We start from the raw sequence: 9,351 nt of genomic DNA on the forward strand, positions 1-9,351 counted from the left end.
TTTTTGTTTTTTTTTTGTTTTTTTGTTTTTTGTTTTTTGTTCTTTTTGGTTGGTAGGCTATTTATTACTGATTCAATTTTGGAGCTCATTATTGGTCTGTTCAGGAAACCAATTTCTTCCTGATTCAGTCTTCTGAGGGTGTATGTGTACAGGAGTTTAGACATCTCGTCCAGGTTTTCTAATTTATATGCATTGAGGTATTTGTAGTAGTTTCTGATGGTTGTTTTTTTTATTTCTGTGAGATCAGTAGTAACATTCTTTACATCATTTCTAATTGTGTTTATTTGGATCTTCTCTTTTTTCTTCTTTATTTGTCTACCTAGTGGCCTAATTATTTCTTTCAAAAAACCAACTCCTGAATTCATTGATCTTTTGCATAGTTTTTTGTGTCTCAATTTCCCTCAGTTCAGCTCTCATTTTAGTTATTTCTTGTCTTCTGCTAGTTTTGAGGCTGACTTATTCTTGCTTCTCTAGTTCTTTTAGTTATGATGTTAGGTTATTAATTTGAAATCTTTCTAACTTTTTGATGGGGGACATTTAGCGCTATGAATTTCCCTCTTAACACTGCCTTAGCTGTGTCCCAGAGATATTGGTATGTCGTATCTAGGTTCTCATTAGTTTCAAAGAACTTCTTGATCTGTACCTTAATTTCATTATTTGCACATAAGTCATTCAGGGCAAGAATTTTATACAATTTTTATTTGTATAAAATAATTTGCACATAAAATTATTATTTGCACATAAGTCATTATGTGACTTATTTGCACATAAGTCATGTTGTTTAATCTCCATACAATTGCCTGGTTTTGAGCTATTTTCTTAGTCTTGACTTCTATTTTTATTGCACTGTGGTCAAGAGTTGTGTTTGGTATGATTTTGGTTCTTTTGCATTTGCTGTCTCCTGCCCTTTTCTATAGCCTGATACTCTTGACTTCTTACACACAAGCTTTTCACAATTAGAAAGTCAGAACTTTCCATCTGTAAGGTGACTGATCAGTTCAAGAAAAATCCTTTCTTTGTCTCATTCTTTTATAATCCCCAGGCTTCAAGAAAATTCTTATATCCAATCCCAAGCCTCTTTCCAGATTCACTGGCACCATCTGCTTCCACAAGGCATGGAGATGTCAATAAATTTTTGGTAAGATGTATTTTCATGGCTGCCACTGTGGTCTCAATCATTATTAAATTTATTCCTGCTGGCTTTTGGCTTTTACCCACAATAAGTTAACTTATTTTCCATTGTCATTACACAAGAGTGTCTTCTGGGGGAAAAAAAAGGAATACATTGATTTCATGAACTTGTCATTTTACATAACTAGTCTAAAGGTCCTCCACAGGATTATCAGATGAGAGGCCTTAATTTGGCTCTCTAATGTATTTTGTCAAAATCACATAGCTAGTTAATGACAAAGCAAGTACTATAACCCATCTGATTTATTTTACAGTTTAATTTGTAATTACAAAGGAAAGTTTACTTTGTAATTACACAGGAAATCATTCTATTGCCTAACTCCTATGACTGGCAGTCTTTTCTAAAAATGTCTAATTGTTTTCTAATTACTTTTATTTGATTTTTATGAGGTTTATATTTTCCAAAGGTTCTGGCTCCAAGTAATACAGAAAAGGGAGTTACTTACCAATCCCCCTTCTTCACCATTTATTGAGCCCGACTCTTTCTGATCAAGAACCTGCTATGAAAATGACAGAAACTTTCCCTCAAGAATATCCTGGCAGTCCAAAGGGAAGAGAGATGGGCAACTGCCTTTGCAGGATGATAAGGAAGTAAAAGAAGCATGAACAAATGCAGAAAAATAAAAGCAGATGAAAGAATTACTAATTGCTAGAATGGAGAAGAAAGAGAGATGTAGACTCATTTTGTAATCATATTTATGCTAAGTCTTGAAGAATGCATAGGAATTTCCTGAATGGTCATGGAGAAGACCATTTCAAACATAGGGAATAGCAAGTTCATAAGCAGCAAGACATAAAAAAAAAAGTGTATTTATTTAAATGCAAGTGGTTGGATACTTTAAGAAGATGGAATACAAAGAGAAATACTCCAACATATATTCAATATCTAACAAAAATATCATTGACAAGAAATTAATGCTAGCAAGCTTAGGCCATATTGTATAAAGCTGCATTGGCTATACTAAGAAACAGCAACAAATAAAAGTGGCAAATAAATATTCTTATATGTGCACCTTGCATTGTCTTTTTCTCTCTCTCTTACTCCCCTAAGCATAAAAATGTCTTACCATAGTCTTGGGTTTGCCCTAGCTACCATAAAGATGACTAATCTAGTGTAAATTAGTAGGGATTGGATAGAGGAGTGAGAAAAACATTAAGCGCCTTTATCTAGGAATGCACTAAAATATCAATCACTTTTGAAGTGTGGGCATTATTTCTGCCTAATAGTTTTGTACCAATAAATTATTCCAAAGAAAAGGTAAAGAGGGTAATAGTAAAGGGGAGATGTTTTTTAAAAAATTAAATGAGAGGGAGAAGTGAAGGTATGCTTCAATGACATTTTCAACTCTTGTGACTTTATATTTCTGACAAAAAGATCAGGAAAGGTCAGGAAGGAATAGGTAGATAACCTGAATGAGTTCTGTTTTCCAGTATTTACATTCTTCACTGAATACTGAAGAATGGAGGCAAGATGAGTAAAAAAGAGGGTAATATTTGGCAGGAAGACTCCTCTAATAAAGATAACAGACTTCACGTCTCTGCAGAGTTTCATCCCCACTGGCTGTGGCAAGCTAGTAAACCATCACACAAGTAATGGGCTTTAAAGATTGGAGGAAATGCAGCACCTGGATTTTGAAATCCAGAAATTACTTCCCAGAAAAATGCCCAGTCTTCTCATCATTTTCTGGTCGAGCTGTATTTTGTCCTGGACACAAACTGAAAAGAAGCTATCACCATCTTGTGCACCACAGATGTCAGGCCAGTAGATTTGATTTGTTCCTATGATTTGATTATTTGTGTCTTCACTTTTGCCTGTTCGGCTGTTCACTCACAGTGCAACGCCCATGCTAAAAGAATGAATAGCATAGGCCCTAATATATTTAAAAGCATATGCCAAAGCCAAATAATAAACAAAATAATGGGCCAGCATTCCTGACAACTGCTTTGAAGATAAGACAGGATAAAAAACCATCTGAATGAAACTGAATTTCACCATGAGTCAAGAAGTAGGGGTGCAATATATCTAAAGAGAAGTTCTACATAGGGACAGTACACATACAGAGCAGCTACTCAGTAAATATTTATTGAATGATGGGGGACTGGATTTCTCATCCAGCTCACTCAATTTTAATCGGACTTAATTAGGCTTAGTGTGTCAGAGTGTGAGTAATTCAAACTGCATCTTCACTCTTCGGAACCAAGCCCATTTCTCTGATAGTTGGCAGAACCATGTGGGAGGGAAGATAACTCAGCAAACCCTCTGAGGTATGGTAATAATGGCCCCATAAAAATGTTTACATCCTAAGACCTAAAAATCTATGAATGTTACCTTACGTGGCAAAAGGGTCTTTGTGTATGATTAAGCTTAAAATATTGAGATTGGGAGATTTTCTATATTATCTGGTGGGCACAGATAATCATAAGCATCCTTACAAGAGGGGAGCAAAGGTGAAGAGACAAGTGTGACAATGGAAGCAGAGGTGGATGTGATGCACTTGGAGATGAAGGAATGAGCTAGAAACCAAGGAATGCAGATGGTCTTCTAGAAGCTGGAAAAGGAAAGGAGGCAGTTTCTTCCTTAGAGTTTCCAGAAAGCAACAGAGCTCTGTTTGATTTTCACCTGTAAAACCCATCTTGGACTTCTGACCTCCAGTACTGTGAAATAATAAATGTGAGTTGTTTCAAGCCAGTAAAGTGTGTGGCAATTTGTCTGGCAGCAATAGAAAAACAATACATCCTCTTTTATCTTCTCCAGTTACAGACAAAAGCCTCAATGTTAAGATTCACCTATGCCTGAGGCTGGAAGAAAACAGACCAGAATATGGCCAATGCAGAATAAGTGGAAAGGCTCTGAATGTATATGGCTTGGAATTTTCTAGGAACCAACAGAAGCTGAAGTGGCAGGAGCATGATGAGCAAAGAAAAGAGGGAACGCTCAAGATGAAGTAGAGAGGTGGGCAGGGTAGTGCAGGTGAGGCCTTGAAGAGTACAGTAAGTAGTTTAGATTTTAGTCTTCGTTCAATGAAAAAACCATTAAAGTGTGTTTTGAGAAGTGATTGATGTAATATGATTTTTTTTTAAGAGACAGGGTCTCACTCTGTCACCCAGGCTTGAGTACAGTAGCACAATCATACCTCACTGCAGCCTCGAGTTCCTAAGCTCAAGCGATACTCCTGCCTCCACCTCCAGAGTAGCCAGGAATACTGGTGGACACTAACACACCCAGCTAATGGTTTGCATTTTTAAGAGATCACTCTGGTTGCAGAGTGAAAAGCAAACTGCAGAGGGGAAATGAAAGCATAAAGCCATGTGGAGGCTATGAATTAGCCAAAGAATGAGATGCTAGTGGCTTAGGCTAAAGGTTAATGATGGGAGAGAGAAGTGAGAATAAATTCTGCAGATGGAACCTACAGGACTTGATGAAACATAGGTTATATGGGAATGAGAGAAATTAAAGGTGCAGTTGGGAGATTGGTTGAGGCATTTACTGACTCTGGGAAGATTTAGAGAGGACAGTTTAGGAGAGGTGGGGAATAAAGACTTCATTTGTAGACATATTAAAATTAAAAAGTGCATGAGAGATTTGAGTGGAGATATGAAGCTGGATATTCAAGTGAAGATAGGAAGCTGGATATGCAAGTGTGGACATGCAAAACTGGAATTTGGAGAGATGGACAATTTGAATGCTATCTTTTTTTCTGATTGTTCATAAAAGTCTTATTTAAATAAAGCACTAAGTTTTACTCATTAAAATCTGCATCTGTTTCTGCCCTAAATACCTTTTATCTATCTATCTAAATTTCTACTAAATTTTAAACTCTTAAGGAAAGAAAAAAATGTTTCATACATCTCTGGAACTTTTTATAATTATTTTCACAAAGTAGGGACACATTTGTTCAAATTCACCTCAATACAAACTATATCCCATTTTTTAAGAAGCGATAGAGAGGAACCCAATTTAACATTATAAAAACAGGCACAGTTGGTCACTTTTATTTCAACATATTTTCTACCTTATTTATAGGCCTTCTTGAAAAGATTAAACAATGTAATTCTCACTCAATGACTTAAGGAAAATTAAGACCAAATTCATCCATCCAAATGTTTTCACTTTTTATTCTTTCCTTGAGCTAGGCTAGACTACTCTGATAACAGGAAATTGTATAAAATTCTGAGCTCTTCTACCAAATGTCTATGTAATCCAACAAACAAATTGACATGTTGGTGTGTAGCATCTATAGATTCTGTGATGTTATTGAAGGTGGTGAATTATCAGCTGGCCTTTCCTTTAGAAACAATAGAGGTCAGCAATTTTTCAGTTCTGAAGTCTCAGCCAAATCATATTTGTCCTTTTAAGTACAATATGAGAAGGTACAGCACAATCCTCTTTGCTACAGCTCTCATTAATTTAATGTGGGGCTGTGGAGAAATACAGAACAGCACTTCTTCACTGGTGTCTTAGCTGTAGTTATGAAGCCAAAAAAGCTAGGATTTTGATGTAAAATAATTTATATTCTCAATGACACAGCATTATGTTAGAAAATATGTTTCCATATCCCATTCAGGAAATAGCTAGGTACGAACAGTTTCTCACTGTGCTCCAATCTATTGAGCAATAATTTTCTCTAAAGAAAGAAAGGAAAACAGCTGTCAGAGTGGGGTGGGGTTTTTTTTAACCGAGAGGGAAATAAAAGAGTAAGTAAGGAAGAAAACAGTCATTCTGCTAGTTTTGCCCAGTGGGTTCTAATCCAAAAGCCATACCTTTAAATCTGCTTCTTAATTCGTGAGTTCAACTATTAAAACAAACAAAATAGTATTTTCTAAATAGAAGTCAAGCAACAATATTATTTTATTTCCTACTATAATGAGGTTTCACCTGGAAGAGGGGAAAAAATTCTCTATCCATTATGTTGACTTCTCCATTGTTACTTTTATAAAAAGTATTTTTCTTTTTTAGTAATTGAATGCTTAAGTGGTACAGAAAATTATTCTAATTATATTAGCAAATGTTTAGCATTGCATACCCTTCAAGTGGGTGCTAAATAAATGCTAGGTTCAAAGACTGTTTTTAATGAATAACAGCAAAGATTTATTGACACACACACATTTCAGGAACATTAAAACTGATACTTTTCAGAAAGCATCTCCTTGGGTTTAATCTCACATATGGGAATTTAGCCCAATATAATAAAAGAAAGAAAAATGTATATATATACACACCGAAATGTGTAATGTTGTAATGTTTTTGACCTAGACGATAAAAAAAAAATTTTATTATACTTTAAGTTCTGGAGTACATGTGCAGAACGTGCAGCTGTGTTACATAGGTATACATGTGCCACGGTGATTAGCTGTACCCATCAACCCCTCATCTACATTAGGTATTTCTCCTAATGCTATCCTTCCCCACGTTCCCCATCCCTCAACAGGTCCTGGTGTGTGATGTTCTCCCTGTGTCCATGTGTTCTCATTGTTCAACTCCCACTTATGAGCAAGAACATGCGGTGTTTGGTTTTCTGTTCTTGTGTTAGTTTGCTGAGAATGATGGTTTCCAGCTTCATCCATGTCCCTGCAAAGGACATGAACTCAGAGGATAAAAAAAATTAATGTATAAATGTTCAACAATAGGTGACTGGCTTAGCAGATTATAGCAAGTTGACACAGTTAATTAAGAAGACAATAAAGAATGAAGTTTTGTGCCAAATGTATATAAAATAATGCTAATGTTAAATTGTAGAAAACAAAACATACTAGAGACTATGGTCTGAATATGTACCACAAAATTTATATACTGAAACTTAATTGTTAATGTGATAATATTAGAGGTGAGACCTCTAAGAGGTGATTAAGTCATGATGGTGGAGCCCTCAGGACTGGGTTTAACACTGCTATAAAAGAGGTGCAAAGGAGTTAACCCCCCTGCCCTTTCACCCTGCCATCGCTTCTGCCATGTGAGGACACAGCAGTTAAGGCACCATCTTAAAAGCAGAGACCAGGGCCCTCACCAGACACCAAACCTGCTGATGTTTTGATCTGGGGCTCCCCAGCTTCTAGAATTGTAAGAAATACATTTCCATTATTTATCAATTATCCAGTCTCGGGTGTTTTGTTACAGCACCACAAATAGACTAAGATTCTAGATTAACAAACATTTTCAACACATTCTATGGGAGCCCACCCCTCCAATTTCCTATCTAACAGGATATGAGTTTGGTTAAGGGCAACACTGTGTCCAGCTGCTTAGGACAAAGCATGACTGGTCCAGAGCAGCGGTCACTGAGCCATTTATCCTTTGCTACTAGTATTTCCCCATCTATGTGACCCAGTTCTAGTCAACGGGAAGTGATATGTAAAGGGAAATCTTCCAAAGACAGGAAATCCTTCTGAGAAAGTGCTTTCCTCCCTGATAAAACGAAAATCTCTTCTGTTACCCATGTCTTTTGATCCCTAATTGGAATTGGAATTCCAGTGCTATGGTGTGAGGTTTGGAACTGTGGGAACCATCGTAAAATGAGGCAACAAACACAGGAACCAAAAGACAACATGCTAAAGGTGATGGAACAGAAGTAAAAAAGAGTATGGGTCCTTGATTATATTACTGAACCTCTGCCCCACACCGAGAAGGGCAATCTCTGTGCTTTTAAGCAAATAATAAATGTGGTTAATCCATCATTAGTTAGGTTTCCACATAACTGCAGCCAAACACGTAGTATCTAATAAGTACTCAAATGTAGATGAAGACTGGTAAGGATCAGAAAAATGAAAGTAGATGCTTTAAGGTAGCAGAAATATAGTTCACTTTTTTCCTTTTAGAAAATATGGAAAGTATGGGTAGAATGGGAAATTAAAACTATTTGTTCTTCCCAACTCTCCATAGATTACTATTAAGAACATTTTTGGCATAGACCCTTTCAAGTACATGTCTAGCAAGGGAACTTAAGTACCACCCAGTTTCCCCTCATTTCAGTAATCAGCCCCAAACTTGAAGGCATAGAGACTGTAAGTTTCCCCACATTGTATAGACAGCCTAAAATCATTGTGGCAGACATCCCCTCCAAGATTTACAATAGGTCGAGGGAAATCTCAAGAGGCTAACAGCTCCTTTTAATGTCTGTCCATTAAAAGGTTTCAGCCTCACTCACATTCCCACCTTTGAAGTTTCCTAGAGCCTCCAATTCCTCAATCTTTCCAGGACTTGTTTCTTGGCTTCTACCTGTTCCAAAACACCTTGCAGGCTGATGTTTCAACCTTCTGATGTGCTAAGTTAGTTACCTGGTGTTTGTTCTTATCTCCCCTTTTGTCCTTGGAAACTTACTTTTTTAATCTCTTTTCTATCATTTTAATGTGTTGTGGGGTGGTAACAGGGATAAATGTATGTTTCCTGATGTACACAAGGCATTTCATATATTTTCTTGGAACTTAATATTGATTGACAAATGGCCTTTCAAAAGGGTTTTACCATTTACCCATGATGAGCTGGCTTTAGGGACCTTAAAATCAAATGTTTATAGAGTAGAAAATCTAATCAAGAATACAAAAAAGTCCAGTCACGGTGGCTCACGCCTGTAATCCCAGCACTTTGGGAGGCCAAGGTGGGCAGATCACCTGAGGTCAAGAGTTCGAGACCAGCCTGACCAACATGGAGAAACCCCGTCTCTACTAAAAATACAAAATTAGTCGTGCGTGGTGGCACATGCCTGTAATCCCCACTACTTGGGAGGCTGAGGCAGGAGAATCACTTGAACCTGGGAGGCAGAGGTTGCAGTGAGCCAAGATCACGCCACTGCACTTCAGCCTGGGTGACAAGAGCAAAACTCCATTTCAAAAAAAAAAAAAAATCACTGAAGAGACATTAGGAGGATAAACCATTAAAATTCTCCCTTGCTTAGAACACATACTTTCTACCATACTGTCTCCTGTTCATGGCATTTAAATAATGAAACAATAAACTAATACAGAGATTTATTAGTCTATTTTGCATTGCTATCAGAGAATGATTGAAGCTGGGTAATTTATAAAGAAAGGTTTAGACTGGGCACGGTGGCTCACAGCTGTAATCCCAGCACTTTGGGAGGTCAAGGTGGGTGGACCACCTGAGGTCAGGAGTTCGAGACCAGCCTGGCCAACATAGTGAAACCCTGTCTCTATTAAAAATACAAA

The sequence above is a fragment of the Rhinopithecus bieti genome, unplaced genomic scaffold (assembly GCF_001698545.2).
Source record: "Rhinopithecus bieti isolate Rb0 unplaced genomic scaffold, ASM169854v2 scaffold_28846, whole genome shotgun sequence".
Classification (NCBI taxonomy): Eukaryota; Metazoa; Chordata; class Mammalia; order Primates; family Cercopithecidae; genus Rhinopithecus; species Rhinopithecus bieti.